General features: G+C 44.7%; 1 long non-coding RNA gene across 1 annotated transcript; it reads left to right on the plus strand.

The window, feature by feature from the left end:
- Positions 1-213: 213 nt before the first annotated feature.
- Positions 214-25,486, plus strand: LOC148540862 (uncharacterized). The gene is made up of 4 exons (XR_015878778.1): positions 214-308; positions 8,480-8,647; positions 24,502-24,813; positions 25,417-25,486. It is a non-coding gene; the product is annotated as an uncharacterized LOC148540862 (long non-coding RNA).

Below are 25,486 nucleotides of genomic sequence, written 5' to 3' on the forward strand. Positions count from 1 at the left end.
TATAGCTATGTAATAACTTCCCAGAGTGTGATGTGGGCATAGAGCTGGGAGCATTGCTTTGGGGTTCCCTTTAGCTTAGGAGAGAGGAGACCTTGAGAGACTTTTTAGCAGTTTTCAACAATAATATAATCCAAAGCAAACTGTCCCTAATAGTAATACAGCAATTACTATTAAGTCTGTTTATAGTTCTCTTATTTTTTTTTGGCATGGAGCCCTATTCAGGTTTTCCATTACATTTTTTTGGAAGATCTGTTTTTGGATATCCAGTAAAAGAGACATCAGGATTAGTAAAATGTGCAATAATACAGGTGAGTTTATATGTTACAACCATTTTAACTTCCTGTCTAGAAGTAAAGGTGCCTACACAGTAGACAATATTTTACACGATTCGCTCGATTTTGACGCATCGGAACGACAAATCGTGAGTGTCTACTCTCGATCATGATGCCGATGCGCGTACCCGTGGGACGTACATCGCATCTTCAGATCTCGCCTGCTGCAGGCAAAATCTGAATCTCTTGCACGATTTGGTGCAATAGATAGATTTTGTGCAAGATCTTTAGTCAGATTGGACACTTTTTAGCACCATATAGTGTCCTGGAGAGCCTGGGAGCTGCCTGGGAGAGTTCAAGGGAAATTGCTCATGATATCGCATCGTGAGCACATCGTCTAGTGTGTAGGCACCTTATAAGGAGAGGTGGGTAAGGAGGGTATTGATGAGGTTGGTCAAGGTAATGGGGGGTATCTACTTGTAGATATACAAACGACAGCACGATTACGACATTGCAATCGTGCTGTCGTTTGTATATCTAGTGATGTGCCTAGACTGAACGTTCACTCGTTCAGTCCCAACACATCCCTCATCCCCGCACATGCTGAACCTGACGAGATCGTCAGGTTGACTAGCATGTAAGGGCAATGTCGAATGTCAGAAGCGACCAGCGGGCACGCACATCGCTGGTCGCTTCCGACCAAAACATGCACGATTTGCAAACGATTGCACGATAACGATGTCGTTATCGTGCAATCGCTTGGCTAAATTCGCTAAGTGGATACCCCCCATGACAGCAATATCCCAGGTAGGGCAAATTATCATAGTAAAGGTCTCTAGCTAAACTAAGTAAAGAAAGGTAGATGTAATTAATGTGAATAAGTTCCAATAGCTAAACAATAATGGCATTGAAATGATTTGTGTAGGAGTTCCACATTTTGGAGAGCCACTATGTGTATTTTGTAAATGTTTGTATACATTAGATTTTTTATGACTATTTTGAGATTCAGGATGGGAAACCAACCTATCTTCCTCCCATATCATCCTTTGTTCTTACCCTTCCCTCCCATCTCTTTCCCTATCATTCCCTATCCTCCCTTTACTTTCCTATAATTCCCTACCCTCTCTTCCTTTCTTTCCCTATTATTCCCTACCCCAGAGGTTCCCAAATACGGTCCTCAAGGCTTCCCAAGAGTTCAAGTTTTAGAGATATCCATGGTTGAGCACAGGTGGTTAAATCAAATTGACTGAGGTACTAATTAAGTCCCTCATTCAGAGCCGTACGCTCTGAGCAGAGCGCACGCTCTGAATGAGGGCCGGGCTCCATTTTCATGGAGCGTCCTCCTGGACGCTCGTATAGCTGTGGGTCACCACCCACAGGCTATACGAGCGTGCATTGTGATGGTCGCGATGGTCGAGACCATCGCGACCATCGAATTTGCGAGCCAGAGCCTGCGGTTGAGGTTTTCAACTGCAAGCTCCGGAGTGATTTTGGCTCTATCAGAGCCAAAATCACTCCCACTGACATCACTAGTGATGTCAGTGGGTCGGCTTTTGACGGGAGGCGTTCCCGTGGGAACGCCCCCGTCAGGGAGGCATGCCCCTGGCACGCCCACCAAAGGGGGCGTGCTGTCAATCAACATTGACAGCACGCCCCCTTTGGTCGGACACAACGAGCGAAGGACTTTCCTTCGCTCGTCGCGTCTGGCGCATGCGCACGACGGAGCTCCCTCCGTCGTGCGCATGCTCAGTCCATAACATCGACCCACTTGCGAGCGGACAGCCGCTCGCGAGTGGGTCTGAATCAGGCCCTAAGTCACCTGTGCTCAACCATGAATATCTCAAAACCTGAACTGTTTGGGAGCCTTGAGGACTGCGTTTGGGAACCTCAGCCTTACTCTCTCTTTTCCTTCCTTATCATTCCCTACTCTGTCTTTCCTTGCTTTACTTCCCTATTATTCCCTATCCTCTCATTACTTCCCTACCCTCTCTGCCTTTCCATTGCTTCCATATCATTCTCAACCCTCTCTTGCTTTCCATCCCTATCATTCCCTACCTTCTCTTTCCTTCCTGGTCATTCCCTATCATCTCTTCATTTCATTCCCTACCCTCTCTTTCCTTCCCAATCATTCTCGACTCTCTCTTCCCTTCCTTTTTTTTTCCTTTCCTTCCTTGCCTTCTTCACTTCCTTTTCTACCTTCCTTCCTTTCTCTTTAATCTTTATTCCTTCCCCTTTTATCTATTCCTTGCTTTCTCTTCCTTCCCTTAGTTTTCCCATATTTTCTTCCTTCCTTATTTTGCCTTCTGTTCCTTCCCTTCCTTTCTATTATTCATTGCCTTTCTTTTTCCCAATTTTTTTCTTTGCTTCCTACCTTTCTCTATTCCTTTCCTTTATTTATTTGTTTCTCAACATTGCTTATCTTCCATCTTTTCAGTTTCTTCTCTTCATTATCTTCCTTTTTTTTCCTTTTCCTCCGTTTTTCCCTCCCTTCTTCTCAAAACTAATATTCCCTAATACAAGCATCATAAATCCCATGATAAAAAGAGTATTTGCATCAATTAGTGAAAATCATCAAAATATAGCAAACAAATTCATCATTAAATAGAAATATGAAATTCATAATATAATAATGATAATCAAATATTTATGTATAATTCTTGAAGATATAAAAACAAATCCATTAGTGTCAATTGCTCATTGATACTGCAATAAATTGCCACTGGGCTAAATAACATTTTTAATTGAAGTTGAAAAACAGAATAACACCACACATGTATATATATAAACCGTTAATCAAGGCAAAGGCGAAACAGCATAAACACATATGACCTTTCTTAGTTCACTTCAATTTATGGTCACTGGCCACCTTATTGCATATATACATATATATATATATATATATATATACACACTGTCAAAATCAGGTGACTAGGTGATAAGTTATAATACAACATTCGGCCCTCTATCAGAGGAGAGAGAGACTGTAGTAAACATACCCAATAAATGCTGACAGGTGCGGATCTGGAAAGAGCTGCTATAGATGCCTCCTTGTTCCACATGAGGATTTTTGATTGAGAGATGCTAGCACTAACCAATGTTGCCAAGCTTTGTTTTTAGTAAGCAAACTCATTAGCTGAATATAAATATGGATGCACGGTCCAATTAGCTGGCAAAACATGCACACAGGCGGAAGGATCCATTAAATCATAGGTCATTCTTAATTGTGTCCATGAACAATTAATCACAATACATGTAGCGTCCATAAAAGACAGAAAATCAATATATGGTGGCAGATGTATCTTCAAAGGCTTCCCAGAGAAATCACAATTTTAGCTATAGTTCAATATATAAAAAGAAGAAAATGTAGTTTTACATCCATAATACCATATATCCCGTGTTAGGAATAAACAAGTGATTAACCAGACCAAACAGTCCTTTAAAGAAAAGTTTAAGTGGTATGTGTAACTAATGAGGCACCTGATTGGACAGGAGCGACAGACGTCAATCATACGTGCAGTTCAGAATGCTATGAATGGCGGTGAGCTTCTCTTCTCTTCAAAGGAATAATCTCCCTCTTGGGACAGACAGAATGCTTTTGTACAGACTGAAATTTAATAACTGAAAAATATATAAAAAAATTTGTATAGTGGGCAACTTGGCAACACCAATCACTTATTCACTGATGATCATTTCTGCTCTGTGTTCTGTTACCATGTTTCTTGTACTGTAATGTTATTGTTTGTATGGAATCAACTCTTACCTGCCTCACATTCTGTCTTTGCAAGTGTTCTTGAATGATAAATCGTTCATTATATCTGCTAATGGATAGGCCCTGAACGATGACAGATGCACACTCCCGCGGCCGATAAATCGCATCTATCATCTCTCCAACATGTTGGTCAATTATCGCATATAGCTGTACAATATTAGCAATATCGTGCAGTTTATATGCAGTGAACGACGAAAGATTTTAGCAGCTACAGAGCGCTGCAGAGAAAAAAATCCACTCCCTGAATGATGTCATGCGATATCGTTCGTCGTTTGCCAAAATCTGTCATGTACATGACAGATATCGTTCAGCACAGCCACCGGAATTTTCAAGGGATATCTATTGTTTTTCATCTCTCAGAAATACATCTGCAAATGGATAGGCCCCTTAACTCGTACAGTGAAAAGTCTGCACCATAGCACCAGTGTTCTAGAATTGAAAGAACATTATGTTCAGCCAATGGGAGCCAGCCAGGCAAGAATATAAAATGGGTCTTGAGAGTTTCTCTTTGAGCCTCAGTTTAACAAAGATGGGGTAACAAAAGTAAGCAGGATGTGCATGATTATCCTCCATCAAATTTCTCTCCTCGTGTCTGTACATTTGGCTCTGACAGTCTCATTTTATACATATATGTAAACATAATAGTACTCCATGTTCTGTTATTATGGTTGATAAAATATTAATTTGATTCTAACTTCTAGAAGATTGTATGTTAATCTAATTCATGTTCTGAAAAGTCCTTGCGAATGGCATTATTTAAAAAATCTTATTTATGTGTGCACCAAATCACAATGCCCCACCACAGTGTTATATCATACAGTATTTTCCGGTGTGGTGTTTAAAATAAAATCTTCTGAGTACTGATAGAGCATTAAAATTGTCCCTACCCTGTGTAAGTAAGCTGGTGAAAAATGCAGGTGAATCCATTCACTGTCTGGTGTAGATGCCACTTAAAGGACTTGTGGTACAATGCCCGGTTCTGTGCCAGTAGTTTATAGCCATACGTAGTCTTCAGCATAATGCTTTATTAATCTGTAAGAGTGGACTACCTAGTCAGTACTTGCTGTACTGAAGTAAAAAAACAGATTTTGCTACTTGCATTTGTAGTCCATTTAGGGCTCAGTGTTAATACAGTGACAAATGACAGCATATTCCTTATAGTGATGCCTACTGTATTTTAAGGCAGGGCTTGACAAAGTTTTCTAAAATCTAGGAGCCAGGATGAGATTGTAAGAGCCACATCACCACCCCCCCAAAAAAAAATTACAGAAGTGAGTAAGGAGCACAGCTCTGTGTGTTATGCAACTGTTATACACACTATACTAGTCCACAAAATGGTCAGTTGAATGGATACAGTAAAATGGAGGCCCCCTCACTGCTCTGCACAGCTCCCCTGCTCCACCCTCCAGTAATAATAGACCACATTTCACATAAAACAATGTGAATGCCAGAAAGTACAACAAAAAAACCCTCCCCTCATGGTCACACCACTGTCCCTCTGAAGCCGCTCCGCAATCCCTGTCCACGCGTAGACCCTACTACAGGAGAGCTCTATGCAGCCGGACATAGGAGACCGTAGACAGCCGGGGATATACAGGAGGATCAGCGTAGACTGGGACAGACAGGGACCAGAGCAGGCCAGGATGGAGAGGAGTTGTCAGCGCAGGCCGGGACGGACTTAGGCACAGCAGTCGCCTCAGGCGACACTCAGCACATGCACTCCTGTACATGATATGAACACCGCAATACTATAAGCACAAATCTCCGCCAGAGCTGATGAGGATCTGCTTCCTCCCTCACTGCAAAATCTGGTAGCCAGGCAGCAAAATCTGGTAGCCATGGCGACCTGGCCCCTGGGATTTGTCGAGCCCTGTTTTAAGGAATAGTATACGTTGGTATCCGGTCTACAGATCTACAGTAAAAAGGTAGACAAGATAGACACCAGATGTTAGACAGGCAATAGGATGACAGGGACAGTAGGTCGACACACTAAAGGTAGACATGTAAGAAGGTCGACGTGAAAATGGTGGACACGTGGGTTTATTTGTTTGTTTAGGGTTAGGCACTAGAAGGTACGGTTAAGGTCAGGCACCTACCCTGACGGTTAGGGTTAGGCACCAGGAGGGAGGGTTAGGGTGAACAATGGGCCGACCATTGTCATGTCGACCATATGCGGGTCGACATTTTGATAATGTCGACCATTTGTACATGTCGACCTTCTTACATGTCTACCTTTAGGGTGTCGGCCTATTGTCCCTGTCGACCTGTTGCCTGTCTAACATCTGGTGTCTATCTAGACATTGTCTACTTTTTAACTAGATCTATCAATCCATAACCGTATACACTGTGCTCACCTGCTGATAAAAGCATGCCAGATAAACTGTTATAATGGGTGAACAGTGCTAATCCTAACATTCAAATAACTTGATTCATTGCTGCGACCATTATAGCACTTTTGCAGTAGTTACACCTGTGACTATATACTAATGCTAGTAAAAGCTCTGGCCCTGGCGTACAAACGTGTGCGTCTAAATGCGCAAGGACTGAGACGCCCACTTTGGATGTCTTTAGACGCTGCTTGGTGTGTGTTTAGAGGCAACCGTTGGTCGTACCATCGACTCTTGCACCAGCCCTACGGTAGGTGCCAATTTTCCATCTGAGTATGGCATCCAGTATGAGCAATTAAGCGTCTATGTATGCAACCACTTCAGCAGCACGCCTGCGACACCCCCATAACACGTTCATAGGATGGACCATCTTCGTGTGTCTGACTAGCCCTACCCAGGAATGCCCAGCACATTTCCAAGACACTTCTGCTTGCATGCATATAAAATTGCTACTGCGACTATGTACGTTCACAATCAGGATGTATATGTGACTTAGACGCATTAGTAAAGAAATCACTTAACTGCATCCAACATTGACGAGGCGTACAATTCAGACTCAGGCCTATCAAGTCTTTTCATGCAAAAGTTCCAGTTAAAAATACAAGTGTTGTAAATAATCTCTCTATAAATGATACATAGTAATGTAATAACATATAATTAGTGCTTAGTGATGTCACCACTACGGTACACCTAAGGAACTCTTATGTGATATATTAAATAACTGAACTGAAAGCTTGTACATTATAAAGATATTTGAAGTTTTCTCGAGGATTGGTATACAGATAGTGTACATGAGTACTTTTTCCCATATATTACATACATTTGTGTCTTTATACAAAGTTAATACAAAACTACCAATTAGGATTTTCTTACAGTGAGTACATTGCCTACTTTATTCTTTTATAGATTCAATGTTTTTGTTTCATATTTTGTGTGTTTGAAACTAGGCAAGTGCTGTTTATACCGCCCTTCGTTAGTAGAGATGCTCAAACCTACTGTGTATCATTTCTCTAACCAGTTATACCCCTTTTACCCCGAGCTAAAAATCCCGGGTTGATGCGCATCTAGGGACCTCGGGATCCAACTCGGGTATTTTGCTGGGTTCGCCAAGGGGCGTTCCCGTGCCACCCTGCAGTGTAAACGGCGCGATCTGGGTCACGATGACCCGGATCGCGCTGCATGCCGTTGTCTCCAAGCGTCCACTTCAACGCCGGTAGAGCCGGGTCACTGCAGACCTGGCTCTGGTGTGAACAGCGCTCACGCTGGAGTATCCTGGGTCGCGCCGGTGAGGTTCCGGGTCTGATCCGGATTGGAACCCCGTCCCAAGCTCTGGGTCAGACCCGGAACTATGGTATAAAAGCGGTATAAGTAACATCAGTACAAAAATCCAATTTCTAAATTGTTTGTGCTCAATAAGAAAACAAATTTGAGAAAGTTGAAATGTAATTAAGCTTAAATTTATATATGTTAACATTTTTTATTGCAAACTTTATACACAGCAATGTTCACAATTGGTATTAAAAATACTTTCATTTTAAAAATACTATTGATATAGCGTTTAAAAACACAAGATAATTTTATTGCTTATTGTGAATTGTATTCAGCCACTGTAAATGACGAACTTGAGCCACAAATTCCGAATCAAGAATTTGAGTTGGGTTAAATTGAGAAATGTTACAAAGAACATAACTGCCCTCAAACCTTGTGCAATCTGAACGAACTTTAAACCAGTTTGAAATTGTCAAGCATCTATAGTTGTCAGTGAGAGATTAGTGGTGGTTAGAGCTCTGGCCAAGATAAAGTCTCCCAAACTGCATGGAAGGTGATAGTTGCAATGATATGTCATTAGCATGGTGTAAATTACAAATGTGTGCTGTAATCCACACTAGCCAATAGGATCTTAGTTTTGAACAGCAAGTGCAGGCTGAGTATGAAAGATAATGTTAGACTGGTTTCTAAAGGTTAATTCACTTTTGTACACATCACACAATTTTTTTTTAGACAGGCCTTATTGTTGAATGTATATAACACTTTGGACTTCATTTTCCCAGGTTTAACTGGCAGTGGAAGGGTCAACAGATCACCAGCTCTGCAACTCTTCCAAATTCCTGATCTCTAATGAGCCAGATAACACAGTTTTATTATTAATCATCGGTGCTTTCAGAAATTGCTTCAGAATGATCCGACTTCTGAGGAGAAATCAATAGGAGACTGAAATTGTAAGTATGCAAATGACATGGTGACAAAAGCAGTCATCTGTATAATGAACACTTAGACTTCATTTACTCAATTATGTTTCTCAAAAGGCTTTCTCTCCCCCAAAGATTTCACTTCACATCGCTTCTACATCAACTTCCAGCCATTTCCCTGCATAAAATTATTTGTTCACTGTGAAATTGAGCTCCTGCTAATGGCGTGCTCATGGCCTCTCCCTGATTTCTTAGAATCTACAGGAAATCCAGTCTCTCGGGCCCCCTGTGTGCAGCTGAGAGAGGACATAGAGGAAGGAGATCCTGGGAGAGGAAAAGCATACTGTAAGATACAGGAGAGACACTCTAGCAGTGCGATGCCCTAGGCTCACATTGGCCTTTCATAGTACTAGGAATACATGATGGTGGTCCAAGGGATCAGCATAAGGACTTAATTTTTTCTGTAACCTTGATTACTTTTTCCTTTCACACATAGAGCGATGTAAAGTGGATGGAAGAAATTCTATTTACAATTGTTTTTTATTTTTTTTATTTTGCATGTTTATAAGAAGCAACGTTACCATTACCATAGCATAATTGCCATTACCATACCATTACCCGAGCCAGCTGCTGAAGGGGACAATTGCCCTCCTCTGCAGTGTGTCCCGCCGCAAAATGGTGTTGTGCATAGTATTCTTAGTTGGTTTGTTTTTCAGAGTGTGTGTACTCACACCTCTGAGATTTGGCCACACCCCCTCATTATTGCCCGGGCCCATAGTATGTCTCAAAGGCCCTGACCAAGTGTAGATATCCTTTCTGAAAGTAAAGCAAAAGTAGCCTTTAGACACACAAGTATTAGAATTGGACCATTGATCTATGGACATCTGTAATGTGGATAGAGAAATCAAATCATTCAGGCATGAACTCTACGTGTGAGGGGGCACTATTTGTTTATGGCTATATTAAATGGTGCCCACAATGTAAAATAATAAATGTTATCCCATTCATAAAAAATGTTTTTAAACACCATTAACAATTATTTATTCATTGTTTTAAAGAGGCAATATTAATATTGTTCTCTTAATAAAATTAAACTATAATTTCCCTCTAATCTATTAATAAATTTGTATTTCTCCCATAAGAGAATTATCAGTGTTATTCAATATATAATGATTTCCCTCGTTATAAGTGTATGATGATTCCACTTCTTCTGATTGGCCAGATCGATGCAGCGGTTTTGCTGTAGTTTTGTGTTGGTTTAGTCAAACCCCAGGAAAAATAAAACACCACAGAACCTCCGTAAAACAGATGGACATCGACAGCGGTTTACAAAACCATTGACTAGTACATTTTCAATCTCACGGGGTGAACAGGGGTTTCAAATCCCTGCACATCGCCAGCACATGAGTAAATTTACCCCATGGCCTGGGTATCGCTGTAAGTTGTAATATTTCTCCTTCATCCACTAGGGGACACTGGAGCTCAAGACAGTGAGGTATAGATGGTGGTAGAGTAGAGCCTGGCACTTCAAATAATTTAGAAGTGTGACTGGCTCCTCCCCCTCTATTCCCCATCAGCCCCAGTTTAGAAATTGTGCCCGAGAGAGCCGGAGCACATTGGGCTGTCTTCAGCCCTTGTTTATTAATAATTAGGTTATTATTTTATTGAGGACAGGCAGACTGCTTACTGTGGCAGTCTGCCTGCTACACGGGAGGGCACCGCCACGGCTACTGCAGCCTGTGTCCGGTGACCCTGAGAAGGGGGCTCACAATGGAGTCATCGGACCCTGCGAGGACCCGCCACAGCCGACACCAGCTCTTGTCTGGGCTCTTCGCCGCCCCCTCAGCCCAGCTTCTAGGCCGCAGCAGTTGGTGAGTATAACCACCGCTCCTGAGTAGCAGGAGCGGTGTTGGTTAGAGCTGGGTTTAGTGACATGCCGCGAGCTGTCACTGTACGAGGCTGCCTCTCTCCTTCAATTACAACTGAGGAGACTGTAGCTTGCTTGGCGCCAGAAGACCCAGCGCATCGCTAAGGTATCTGTCCTGCCATTTTGTTGCCGCGTCCCTTATAGAAAACACAGCGCTGACATGCACTTAGCGGCGGTGAACAAACAGTGCTGTCCCGCCCTTAGTATGCTTGTATGGAGCAGTGAGGTGCGCTGTGCAGTGCTCTGGTACGAGCTGCAGGCGCATGTTCTTAGCATAAATCTAAACAGTACAGTGTTCTATAGCTCCGGAGCACAGCGTTACATAGCAGCGTCTTCCCGCCTTTTCAGCTGGTGCTGAGGCGGGCAGCTAAAGCAGACAGCAAGGTGACGACCAGTCAGCGCTACAGCAAAAGACCGACTGGGATTACAGAGCCTGGGGTCAGGACTCAGCGGCAGCGCAGCTCTCCCGTATCGCAGTGAGGGGGAACTTACACCGTGGACCTCCCGATATCTGCGAATCAGCCCTGAAGCTATTTTTATAAACCAGGCTCTTCTCTATTACAGCTGCTTCCATAAAGGTGAGAGACAGCTACATTAATCCCGCTATTTCTTTTTCAGGGTCCATACGCTCCACAGGTAGACCTTGGGGTGTAGATGATGGCTTGGACATCCGGGCACCACGCAGTTAATTCTTCTCTCCCAGGATGCATCGGGCCACACTCCCTATACCCAGCCCCCGTTTTGTTTGGTGCTCGGCCGGAGTCTGATCACTGTAACGCAGTGTGGGCTGTTTTTTACAGCTCCAGAAGAATTTTTAACTTAGAGCAGGCAGCGCCGGACTGTCCATCGGACGTCCGTGCTGCCGCTCCATCACCCCGCCAGGCCATGACCCCAGTACTGATCTGGGGATGATCCTCGCGGAACTCCCTGACTGCAGCCGGATCTACGGGGAGCAGGTAAGGCGGATCACCGCTTGTTGCAGTCCTTTCCCCCGGGTCTCAGGGGATAGACTGGATGACAGCTAGTAAGCCAGGCCACCAGTACCCCTGCGCTTCCACTAGACCACCAGGGACCTTATCCTGCTCGGGAACCAACGTTACAGGGGTTAATTGCCGGCCAGGGGAGGCAGCTTTCCCTTTTACAGCGGCTCCTCCCCTTAGCTCAACGCGCCTTCCGCTTAGGTCTGGCTTGTCTCAGCAACACTCCTCACACAGGCAGTCCCACTCTGAGGTCTCTGACGGCCATTTTCTGTATCTGGCTTGATGCAGCTCTCTCAGGACGTCGCGGAGCCCGGTCCCCCTACATATATCTCCTCCTGGTCACCGTATGTAGCATTATATCCTACCAGACACTGAGTCTGTGTAGTTGTTCTGTAGTGCCATTGTGCAGGTGTTTCTGCATTGTATGTGACTTGTGCTAGCGCTGTCTGTATCTTTTTTTCATTACTGTCAAGTATATTAGTATACCTCATTTCTCCTGCCTTTACAGTACTGGATGTTGAGGATGATGTGCACACTGCTGATCCCACTCTGCGGTTATGTAAGAGTTGTGCTGCAGGTTTGGGCAAGGGAGACGGTGCATGATGGATTATGTGTCAAGATCTGTAGGCCTCCAGGCCCCTCTTTTTTCTCAGTGCCGGTGCAACGTACATTTGCTAAGGCACTCACGTCCATGGCAGGACGTTGGGCGGTACCCACTGCTTTTCTCCCTATGGGTGTCCCGCAGCAGTCGGTTTTTCCCTTAAAGGGACTGCCTCTACAGTGCAGGCACCATCTGTACCTCCACCGTGGATGCTCTGTCTACCACAGCACAGAACCTGGCGGCCACCTCTACTGCCCTCCAGGCTATTTTACAGGGTGATAATTCCCCTAGACCTGCTATACGGCGTATGATGTCGTCTCCGTCCACGTTATATGACTATGACACTGATGACGGAAAAGTTGTTGATGTCTCTGACTCAGAACCCTCTTCTCATGGAGTGGAATTTAGGTCAAAGCTCAATATTCAAGCTCTAATTAGAGCGGTACGTGCCTGTTATAGAGGAGGATGAACCACCAGCTCCTCGGTCCAAACATGCTTTTTTCAAGGATATAAAGGTTTCTTCTGTGGAGTTTACTTTATCTGATCAGCTCGTGGATCATATGGAGGTAGCTTGGCATTCACCTGGAAAGAGATACCAGCCTCAAAGACGTCTGGCCTTCTGTTACCCCTTTCCTGAGGAACACTGTTCCAAATTATTATTGTTATTAATATTATCCTTTATTTATATGGCGCCACAAGTGTTCCGCAGCGCCTTACAAAGTACATAGAACTAATAGGTGGACAAGAAACAAGTAACATACAGTACATTACAGTACAGGACAAGGACACAACTTATATACATTGCTGAAATATTGATTAAAGCACTCACAATAAGCTGCCGGGAATTGGCGGTCCCGTGTTAGGTGCCCTAATGGGGAGTAGAGAGTAGAAGAAAATGTAAAGAGAAGCACATGAGGGAAGAGGTCCCTGCTCATGAGAGCTTACATTCTAAGGGGAGGGGCAGACAGACAGGCGTGACACAGAAGGGGAATATGGGAAGGAAAGAGCATGAGGTGGGTTAGGATGAGTGCTGGAAGGCCTTGATGAAGTAGTGGGTCTTGAGAGCCCGTTTGAAGATTTGTAGAGAGGTGGAGAGTCTGATGGGGAGAGGGAGAGCATTCCAAAGGTAGGGAGCAGCACGGGCAAAATCTCGGATGCGGGAGTGGGAGGAAGTAATCAGTTGGCAAGAGAGGCGGCATGCATTAGTTGAGCGAAGTGGGCGGGCGGGAGTGTGAAGGGAGAGAAGTTCAGAAATGTATGCGGGAGAGGATTTGGTGAGGGCTTTGAAGGCGAATGTAAGAACCTTGAATTGGCATCTGAAGGGGAAGGGGAGCCAGTGTAGGGCTTGAAGGAGAGGGGAAGCAGATGTAGAACGTCTGGAGAGGAAAATGAGCCGATCAGCAGCATTAAGAACCGATTGTAGTGGAGAGAGGTGAGAGACTGGGAGGCCAGCTAGGAGAAGGTTACAGTAGTCCAATCTGGATATGACCAGTGAGTGGATGAGGGTTTTAGTGGCATCCTGGGTGAGGAAGGGTCTAATCCTGGAGATATTTTTTAGGTGAAAACGGCAGGACTGCGAGAGGTGCTGAATGTGCGGTTTAAATGAGAGGGAGGAGTCTAGGATAACTCCAAGACAGCGCACTTTGGGGCTAGAGGAGATAGTTGTGCCATCAATAGATAATGAAATTGTGGAAAGTGATGTAGTGGAAGAGGGTGGGAAGATGATCAGCTCAGTCTTAGACATGTTAAGTTTAAGAAAGCGCTGGGACATCCACAAAGAGACAGCAGAGAGACAGTTGGAGATACGGGTAAGGAGCTCAGGGGTGAGCTCAGGGGTGGAAAGGTAAATTTGAGTATCATCTGCATAGAGATGATATTGGAGGTCAAAGGAGTTAATGAGTTCACCCAAAGAGGATGTATATAGGGAGAAAAGGAGAGGTCCAAGAACAGAACCTTGGGGAACTCCTACCTTTAGTGGAAGTGGAGGGGAAGAGGAGTCATGAGAGGACACAGCGAAGGAACGATCAGAGAGGTAGGAGGAAAGCCAGGAGAGGGCAGTGTCACGTAGACCGAGAGAGTAAAGGATTTGCAGGAGGAGAGGGTGGTCTACAGTGTCAAATGCAGCAGAGAGGTCAAGGAGAATGAGCAGAGAGTAGTGGCCCTTGGATTTGGCAGCAAGGAGGTCGTTGCTGACTTTCGTGAGGGCAGTTTCAGTGGAGTGGAGAGATCGGAAGCCAGATTGAAATGAGTCAAGGAGGGAGTGGGAAGAAAGAAAGGTGGTAAGGCGGTTGTAGACAATACGCTGAAGGAGTTTGGAAGCAAAAGAGAGAAGAGAGATGGGTCGATAGTTGGAAAGTATGTTAGGATCAAGGGTAGGTTTTTTAAGAATGGGGGAGACAAGAGCATGTTTGAATGCAGAAGGGACAGTGCCAGATGATAGGGAGAGATTAAGGAGGTGAGCCAGATGGGAAAAGGCAGAAGGAGACAGGTGGGAGAGGAGACGGGAAGGGATAGGGTCAAGAGGGGAGGTGGAAGGGGGGGAGGACCGGATGAGGGCCATGACTTCCTCTCCAGAAGCAGGGGAGAAGGATGTCAGAGTTGGTGAGACAGAAGGGGAGGGGTGGTAAGGGCAAGGAGGGGGAGGAGTGCTGAGGGTCTGATGGGATATGATGTCCTCACGTATGGAGTAAATTTTAGATGTAAAGTAGGTGGCAAAGTTGAGGGCAGAGAGCGAGGAGGGAAGGCAAGGAGGGGAAGGGCAGAGTAGGGAGTTGAAAGTGGCAAAGAGGGGGGTTTGAGGACTGGGAGGAGATGAGGTTCTTGAAATATTTTTGTTTGGAGAGAGACAAGGCAGCACTGTAGGAAGAGAGAATAAATTTGAAATGGAGGAAGTCAGCCTTAGAGCGTGACTTTCTCCACTGACGCTCTGCAATTCTTGAACACTTTTGTAGGTATCTGGTGCATTTGGAATGCCAGGGTTGTGGTGTGGATCTGCGAGGGTAAGTGGTTATTGCTGGAGCAACAGAATCAAGAGCAGAAGTAAGGGAGGAATTGTACAGGGAAGTAGCTTGTTCAGGACAGGAGAGAGAAATGATAGGGGAGAGAAGAGAGTCCAGCAGGGAGGAAAAGGCAACAGTGTCAATAGCCTCAATATTACGCTTAGTAATTGTAGCTTTAGGAGTTAGAGGAGGGGAAGGAGAGAGGGATAGGTTAAAAGAGAGAAGCTGATGGTCAGAGAGGGGGAATGGGCAATTGGAGTAATCAGAAATATCACAACGGTGCATAAAGACCAGGTCAAGTGAGTGCCCACTCACATGGGAGGGTGAGGAGGTCCATTGAGCGAGACCAAATGAAGAGGTGAGGGTAAGGAGTTTAGCTGCAGAGGATTCTGTGGGAATGTCAATAGGAATATTAAAATCACCTAGGATAATGGAGGGAAGATCTGAGGAGAGAAAGTGAGGGAGCCAGGAAGCGAAGTTGTCAAGGAATTTGGAGGGAGAGCCAGGGGGACGGTAAATTACAGCTACTCAGAGGTTTACTGGTTGGAAGAGGTGTATAGCATGAACCTCAAATGTGGGGAATGTAAGGGATGGTTCAGAGGGTATTAGCTGGTAGGAGTAACTGGTGGATAGAAGGACCCCAACACCACCACCATGGCGACCCCCAGGCCGGGGGGTGTGGGAGAAGGCGAGGCCCCCAGAGGATAGAGCAGCAGGAGAAGTGGTGTCAGAGGGTGAGATCCAAGTTTCAGTGATGGCTAGGAGATTCAGAGAGTTGGAGATAAAAAGGTCATGGGTGGGGACCAGTTTATTACAGACTGACCTGGCATTCCAGAGGGCACAGGATAGAGAGATAGCATTTGTGGGGGAAACACCCCTTGCAGTGGATTCTCATGTTGTGCCATCCATATCTGCCTATGCCGTCCATATCTTCCCTAAATGATGCTACGGATAGGAAGGTAGAGGTTTATGTACTCTCTTTCAGGAGCAGCCACTAGGCCGGCCATGGCTATCTCATGGGTGGCCAGGGCCATTGAAGTTTGGGAAGACTCCCTGGAGGATTCCTTTTCTATGGATGTTCCTGGAGATCAGGTAACTCTTGTAGGTAACTTCCGTGATGCAGCTGCATATATTAATGAGGCTGCTTTGGATGTCAGCCTCTTGACTTCCAGGATTTTGGCTGCTGCAGTGTCAGCTCGACGTTCCTTGTGGCTGCGCTCCTGGAGAGCGGACGCTGATACCAAGAAGGGTTTGGAAGGTCTTCCTTATAATGGTAAAATCTTGTTTCGGCCTGATTTAGACAAGATTGTTAATACATTGGCAGAAACTAAGTCTGCGTGTCAAATCTTCTGCACCTATGCGTTTAGGGGCTCGGGCCACCTCCTTACGGTCCTATCGGCTCGAAGGAAAGCCTAAGGGTCAGCCCTTTCCTAGACCGTCAGTCAACAAAAAGGCTACCAGATCCAGGAAACAGGCATGGAGTGCTTGACGTCCGGCTTCCAAGTCCGAGGATAAGCCCTCAGCCTGACGGGGCGGGCCTCCCCCTTGGAGATCCCAGGGTGAAAGGCCGACTTCTTCAATTCGCCCACTACTGGGGTCAACACCACCACTGAAACTTGGGTAAGAGAAGTGGTCTCTCAAGGGTACGCTCTTTCATTTTGCAGAAGAACTCCCCACAGGTTTTCTCACAGGCCCTCCTTCAGACAAGGAAAAGGCCTTGCAGATCCAGAAAGCCATACAATCCTTGCTCTAAGTAGGGGTCATTGTACCGGTCCCGTTGCCTCAACGAGGGACGGGTTATTACTCCACTCTATTTCTGGTTCAGAAGCCGAACGGCTCTCATCGGCCTATCCTCAATCTCAAGTCCCTGAACAGGTTCCTCAGGGTACTTCGGTTCAGGATGGAAACCCTACGCTCCATCATACTGGCTATGGAACCTGGGGATTTTATGGTATCACTGGATATTCAGGATGCATACCTGCATGTACCAATTACACCCTCTCACCAGCGTTATCTCCGATTTGCTATACAACAACAGCATTTGTGGTTTCGGGCTCTGCCTTTTGGCCTATCTACTGCACCTCAGGTGTTTACCAAGGTTATGGCTTTCATGGCGGCCCATTTGCAGGGACAGGGTGTCCGACTGTTACCATACGTGGATGACCTCCTGTTGTTAGCAGTGTCCCCAGAAGTACTCCACCAACAATTTCTGTTCTACAAACTCTCGGGTGGTTAATCAATTGGAAGAAGTCATCACTGATTCCAGAACAGAAAAGATCTCCAATTTGCAGATGCGAGTACACAGATGTCTCCACAGTCGCTGGGTGTCAGTCCACTCAGTGGTGATTCTGGGATCCATGATGTTGACATTCGACATGGTGGAGTATGCCCAGTTCCATTCCAGGCCTCTGCAGAAACTGATCCTCTCCAGGTGGAACGGGTTACCCCATCGGATAATAGCACAGACAATGGTCACGCGGCAATGACAGAGGTGTCACGCATTCTGACATGGGCGGAAGGCCATCTCCCAGCCATATTGGCAGTGTTCATTCCGGGAGTTCTCAGTGGGGAAGCAGACTTCCTCAGCCGTCATGACGTGCATCCAGGGGAATGGTCTCTTCACCAGGAGGTGTTTCAACTCCTAGTGGACAAGTGGGGCCTTCCAGAAGTGGACCTCATGGCCTCCAGACTCAATCACAAGCTGCCAAGATACGAGTCCAGGACAAGAGATGCCAGGGCACTCCTGGTCGACGCTCTGTCAGTAAAGGGGACCTTCCAGTTTGTGTGCCAGTTTCCTCCAGTCTCCCTTCTTCCTCTGGTCATTCGGAAGTTCAAACAAGAGGGCTGGAACGGTCCTGCTGGTGGCTCCAGCGTGGCCCAGACTGCATTGGTACTCAGATCTTCAGAGTCGCTCCGTTGACACTCCGTTGCTGTTGCGTCAACGTCCGGACCTGTTGTCTCAGGGTCCTTTCCTTTACCTGGACTTGGGTGTCTTTGACGGCATGGCTCTTGAGACTTCCCTGTTAAGTGTCCTTCGGATTCAGCCTCCCTTTGTCCCCACTGTGGCTCCTTGGCATTTGGCTGTTGTCCTTTAAGGCTCTCCAGAGCCCTCCATTTGAACCGCTGGACTCAGTGGATCTCAAATGGTTGACAGCTAAGACTGTTTGTTTTTCTTCTGGCCATAGCTTCGGGCCAAAAGGGTGTCAGACTTAGGGGCGCTCTCCTTTCGCTCCCCATTTCTGATTTTTCACCAGGACAGGGCGGTTCTTCGGACTCGCCCTGGGTTCCTTCCTAAGGTGGTCTCTACTTTCCACATTAATAAGGAAATTATTGTTCCGGCCTTTCAATCTCCAGACCTCTTGGCAAGTGAGGCCTCATTGGATGTGGTATGTGCTTTCAGGATTTATGTGGACCGTACCAGTTCCATTCGGAAATCAGACTCCTTGTTTGTCCTCTACGGTTTTCACCAGCCAATAAACAGACATTGGCTAGGTGGATTCGCATGACGATATCTGAGGCTTACATTTAAGAGGACATTTAATATGGCCAAAAATAATTAAAATATATAAAAAACTAGTATAGAATAGGGCAAAATAGCCTCAAGAAGAACAGATATAAAGTCCACTATGCCTTTAGAAATCTGTTTAAAATGCAGGGATCCACTTTGTGAAATAACATGTACATTTATCCATGTATACAATATAAGGATCAGTAAGCCCAAATACTGGCTTTTCAAGCTCAACCTCCTCACCGTGAATCAACCTCACCACCTTGCAGCTCTTGATCCCCAGTACTCTGTCCCGGAGTAGCAGCGGTGGGAGGGCAATACCTCAGTGCATTACACACTTTGTGCGATGTACACACATCCACCTGATGTTGAAGATGGAGCTGTGTCAGCGGGAGCAACACATCATTGGCCGGTGTTTAGGGAGGGAGACGCATCCCCTTGAGGGGATGTGATAGGACTATGGAATCACAAATACTTAGGTTTTATCGCACCCCTATCAGGGTGTCTGTATTTTGCCATTTTCCTGTTCTCATAGAAATTATATGTAGCCTACAGACACCGCTGTTACTTCTGTAGGCCCGAAGGCCAATCTCCAACGCTTACGGCCACCCCACCCTGTACCCTGCCATTCTCATCTGTACTTGGCAGTTAGCAGGGTCAGATCTGGTTAGTTTGGGAGTCTGTCTGAGAACTAAGACATTACTAAAACTCTGCTTCAAGTAACTGTCTTATGGCCTTCTTGTATGTCTGAACATGTTTGTAAAGAGATGTACTTACACAGTTGTTCCTGGGGCACTATGTGTCTAGGTTCAGCTCAGGCTGTGCTACGAGGGGCATTCTGCCTCACAACTCTTGGGTCTTGGGCTATAGCATCGCGACCCTGGACAATATCAAGTGTGGTACTGTTCCTGTCAGTTAATATCTGAGGTGCCCCTTTTCGAAGGGGCCTATTATTATTTTAAACTGCAGTAATTTGGCTTCTGTGGTGCACTTGGTCAGCGCCCGCTACTTAAAAGACACTAAGAATACAGTATTCTAAGTGATATATAAGCATGCTGATCTCCTGGTGCAGGAGTCTGTCAGTAAACTTACTCCGTTGGTACTATCTCTTCCTTTTGAAGAGATTGACTTCTCTTGCAACTATGTATATATGTATGCAAGTACGTACGTACGTTTGGATGCGTGTGTGTGTGTGTGTGTGTGTGTGTATATATATATATAGACTGAACAAAGCTATCTCAGCAAGATAAGTCTCTACAGCACTGGCCCATTGTAGATCAGAACATATAAAATATAGTTTCTATTCCATCCTCAGGGCTTACTTGGGTAGTGCACAACATGCTGCAGTTACAGCTACTACGCCTGAGAGCCACTCACCAAGAGGTTAGGCAGGGTCAGCCCTGGGTTGTATTATATTGGTGTGCAGCAAGTAAAAACTTGGCAATTTTATTGTTTGTTTCTATATCCCTATCGTTGTGACCACTGAAATTGTCAGGGGTCACTGGTGGGGATCCATTGTCAAATATGTGATATTCTATGTGTACTTTGACCGGCACAGGGTCTAAAGGCCCCCCATACACGGCACGATATACGTGGATCGGCACGATATAGGTGCTATATTGTGCCGTGTATGGGCACGATATCGTACCTGATATCGTGCTGCGCGCTCCCGCGGGGTCGTACATCGCATCCCCAGATCTTCCTGCAAAACCATCTGATCTGGGATGCGATGTACAATCCCATTCAGATGAAGGAGGGGGACGCCGGCATATCGTGCGGTCTGTGGGGACCGCACGATTGCCGGCGGTGACAGCACGATCCGTCTGCCGACGGATCGGCAGTCGCCCTTCACGGTGAACCTTTTGTGATAATAGCTTTCTCATGCACCCCTGTGCAAGCTCATTTATAATAACCTGTGTCAGCTGCCTTTTTGGTAGTATGATGGAAGCTATGTTTGGTGACTGCCTTGCCTTTAAAAGCCATTAGTTGGCAGGTAAGCTTTAAACCAGTTAACACTTTTTCCGTTTAAACTCTGTGATAGCAGCTACCAGGTTTCCATAAGTATGACAGATAGTGTAGGACCTGCAGAGAAATGGGGTCCCGTGATGTGGGCTGCAGGCTTAAATGCATTGATCAATCCATGACCCAAAACCCCATTATTTATTTCTATACTATTGTGAGTGATTTAACAATGGTGAGTGCTGAGTTTTATGTTTATTTATATATATATATATATATATATATATATATATACAGTCAGGTGCATAAATATTGGGACATTGACAGAATTTTCATATTTTGGCCTCTATTCACCACCACAATGGCTTTGAAATTAAACAAACAAGATGTGCTTTAACTGCAGACTTTCAGATTTAATTTGAGGGTAATTACATCCAAATCAGGTGAACGGTGTAGGAATTACAACGGTTTCTATATGTGCCTCACACTTTTTAAGGGGCAAAAAGTAATGGGACTATCAAATCAAAAGCTATTTCATGGACAGGTGTGGGCTATTCCCTCGTTATTTCATTATCAGTTAAGCAGGTAAAAGGTCTGGAGTTGATTCTAGGTGTGACATTTGCATTTGGAATCAGTTGCTGTTCACTCTCAATATGAGATCCAAAGAGCTGTCACTATCAGTGAAGCAAGCCATCATTAGGCTGAAAAGTCAAAACAAACCCATCAGAGAGATAGCAAAAACATTAGGTGTGGCCAAATCAACTGTTTGGAACATTCTTAAAAAGAAAGAATGCATCGGAGAGCTCAGCAACACCAAAAGACCCGTAAGACCACGGAAAACAACTGTGGTGGATGACAGAAGAATTATTTCCCTGATGAAGAAAAACCCCTTCACAACAGTTGGCCAATTCAAGAACACTCTCCAGGAGGTAGGTGTATATGTGTCAAAGTCAACAATCAAGAGAAGACTTCACAAGAGTGAATATAGAGGGTTCACCACAAGATGTAAACCATTGGTGAGCCACAAAAACAGGAAGACCAGATTAGAGTTTGCCAAACAACATCTAAAAAAGCCATTACAGTTCTGGAACAACATCCTATGGACAGATGAGACATAGATCAACTTGTGCCAGAGTGATGGGAAGAGAAGAGTATGGAGAAGGAAAGGAACTGCTCATGATCCAAAACATATCACCTCATAAATGAAGCATGGTGGTGGTAGTGTCATGGCGTGGGCATGTATGGCTGCCAATGGAACTGGTTCCCTTGTATTTATTGATAATGTGACTGCTGACAAAAGCAGCAGAATGAATTCTTAAGTGTTTCGGGCAATATTATATGCTCATATTCAGTCAAATGCTTCAGAACTCATTGAACGGCGCTTCACAGTGCAGATGGACAATGACCCGAAGCATACTGCAAAAGCAACCAAAGAGTTTTTTAAGGCTAAAAAGTGGAATGTTATGCAATGGTCAAGTCAATCCCCTGACCTGAATCCGATTGAGCATGCATTTCACTTGATGAAGACAAAACTGAAGGGAAAATGCCATAAGAACAAGCAGGAACTGAAGACATTTGCAGTAGAGGCCTGGCAGAGCATCACCAGGGATGAAACCCAGCGTCTGGTGATGTCTATGCGTTCCAGACTTCAGGCTGTAATTGCCTGCAAAGGATTTGCAACAAAGTATTAAAAAGTGAAAGTTAGATTTAGGATTGTTTAGTTTGTCCCATTACTTTTGGCCCCTTAAAAAGTGGGAGGCACATATAGAAACTGTTGTAATTCCTACACCGTTCACCTAATTTGGATGTAATTACCGTCAAATTAAATCTAAAAGTCTGCAGTTAAAGCACATCTTGTTTGTTTCATTTCAAAGCCATTGTGGTGGTGAATAGAGGCCAAATTATGAAAATTCTGTCAATGTCCCAATATTTATGCACCTGACTGTATATATATATACACATATATATATTTGCAAATATCAGCCCGGCACTCACTATGTCAAAGTGATGGTACTCGGGTGCCTCCTGTATGGACTGGTAATGTAGATAGAAAATAACCATCGGCACTCCGAGATTTGTGTAAATGCAAAATATTATATTAAGACCATTTGTCAAAAATAGGCCGCCGTTTCGGGGCTCACACGCCCCTTTGTCAAGGTGATTCACCTTGACAAAGGGGCACGAGAGCCCCGAAACGTCGGCATATTTTTGACAAATGGCTTTAATATAATATTTAGCATTTTCACAAATCTCGGAGTGCCGCTGGTTACTATATTTATATATATATATATATATATATATATTATATACACCCAACAGTGCTGTGTTTCTACTGTCGGCGACTGTTGCACCTTCCTGTTTTAAACTCTGGTACGGTTTTCTTCAGTTTTGTTCTCGTGTTACCGCCCTTCTCCTCTGAATTCTTTTTGGGGCTCACTGCTCCGGGTTGGTCTGTTTTCAACTAAAATTACAGTGTTCTGATGATTTTCATCTGCTGTTGTCCACTAGATAGCCGCTTTCCCATCCCATTCGACTTACACTGTATGTTGTGGAATTTTCTGTGGATGTTCAGCAAGGATTTCTGATTGTGTCCTGCGCTCTACGACATTTCTATTGGACCCTACGGTTCTTGTCGGTCCCGGTTTCGGTTTGGCCGCGAGGTCGGCAAGTTCACAGTGCTTCCCACCCGGGAGGTTAGCTTTGGGACGTCCCCACTGTCTTGAGCTCCAGTGTCCCCTAGTGGATGAAGGAGAAAACAGGATTTTGGTACTAAATCAGCCGTTCGCCCTCAGTAGGTACGACTGTCCAAATGTCAAACCAAGCGCTCGCACGTGTGTTCGCTCGTAGCAAGTCTTCCGCCCCATATTTCCACAACCCCTCCTCTAGCTAACAAGCATCCGAAATAGCGAGCGCACGTTTTTTGATGAAGTGTTCGCTCGCACAAGTACGACCGGAAGTAGGCCTGTCATTTGTCGATTGCCTTGTTTCTCCTTCATCAAACATCCGTGAATCGATTGGTGCCAATCATTATCTTAATTTACTTAATTGTTGGTCGAATGTTTTCAATCTTGTTTCTTTTTTGAATGTCAATAAACTTTATTGTTTGTTTTGTGTTCATTTTGGTCCGTAGAATCCGTCCGCTTTTAACGGCAAACTTGTTTTTTTTTAATCCAAAGGCTGTTTGTTTGGTTTTTTAATAGCTTTTATTTTGGTTTATAATTTAGAAATGGTTTTATTTCCGGCTTGTTGCTAACGCATCCAAATGCAGCAAGCCAATCCTAAATCACAATATATTTTTAGGGGTTGTTCACATGACTCACACATTAACCAATAGAAGTTTTCATGTTATTTATGAAAGTACATTAGCCAATCAAAATTTAGGGGTCCCTGTAATAAAACTGATTTGTGTAAAAAAAAACCCATTGCCATCATGAGAGCCAATGCTTTTACACGGCGTGAGCTGCTGGTGCTCACTGAAGTGCTGGATCGACGAATAAAAGACATGCCGCCCCCCGTCACCAACCAACGCAAGCGACGGACGTACGCGGAGTCGCGGCGCAGGCTGCGGGCATTGGGATTACGGAGGACCATCGGCCAATTAGAGCGCCGGTGGTCAGATTTACGCCGCCGGTCCCCACACCTGCTTGCGCATCTTCGGATGAGGATCCGTCGGCGTAAGTGAATATTTGAATGTTTATATATCTATGACAATCTGTTGTTACTTTTTGTGTTTGCTAATGTAAATTTGCATTAATGCGTGTGCATGTGTGCAGTATGCGTTTTTTTCGGGCTAAATGAGACCTTGTTAATGTTGATTTTTAATTATTATTTTCTTTTGGATTAATGTTTTACATTTTAAATGTTTTTTGGTATACATATTCGCTAATATTACAAACTATACATCATTTAGGTCAGGAGCAGATCCATAGACGGAGGCGGAGGCCTGCCCGACCCCTCTCCCCAACTCCCACCAACTCCTCCCCTGCCCACTCCTAACAAATTTCTCCGCCCTCCCCTGACCTGGACATCCCTATTTCCCCTCCCTCTCCTGCTCCCCAAATCCCCTCCCCTGTCCTACCCATCCACATTCCCACACCCTCCCCTGATGCACCCACTCCTGATTCCACTCCCTCCCCTTTATCCCCACCGGACATTTCCCCACCTTCTTCGGCCATCCACTGGCCCACTTTTTCCGAGGAAGAGGATCTGGGCCAACCTGCAGGTATTTTGTATTTCATGTTTGCAATTATTTTGTTAAAATGTGCCCTATATGCATACACTGTGGTATCCCTGCTTACAATCTAAGGGCAGTCCAATGTTTTTGGTTTTTTTTATTTTGGGTTAAAGCATCTTTTCTTTTTCTTTTGGGTGCTAATTTTTGATACATTTTGGCCCAAATTTAATGTTTATTTTTTTTTGGGGGTGGGGGGGTGGGTTTAAGTTTTTTGGAGTTTGTTTACCTAAATTTTGGCCAAATTTATTCATGTTTGATAACAAAATAAACGTTAAAATAACCACATATGCCGGAGCCAAATACAAGTTTCATTGTGCTTTTTTAAATTTCTAGACTAAAATCAATATACAAATTGTGTAAGTATTATTTTAGATCCCAAAGTGATTGTTCAAACCACTATTCTCATGTTCATGTTTTGTTAAGTTGTTTTTTTGTGCCAATTGGTAATTTAGGCAAATTTATGTTACCACTATTTTAGCACAAAAATTAGCATGGTATGTAAACTTTTTTGATTTGTAAATCATACTGTTTTTCTTTTGTTTTCTTTAAAAAATTCACATTTAATTAAAACACATTTTTGTCTTTCAACAGACCCAAGGAGGCGGGATCAGGCGATTTTGGCTCATATAATGGCGATGAGGGGCCATTTGGTCCAGCTGCT

Source organism: Taudactylus pleione, unplaced genomic scaffold (assembly GCF_031769625.1).
Source record: "Taudactylus pleione unplaced genomic scaffold, aTauple2 ptg000016l, whole genome shotgun sequence".
Classification (NCBI taxonomy): domain Eukaryota; kingdom Metazoa; phylum Chordata; class Amphibia; order Anura; family Myobatrachidae; genus Taudactylus; species Taudactylus pleione.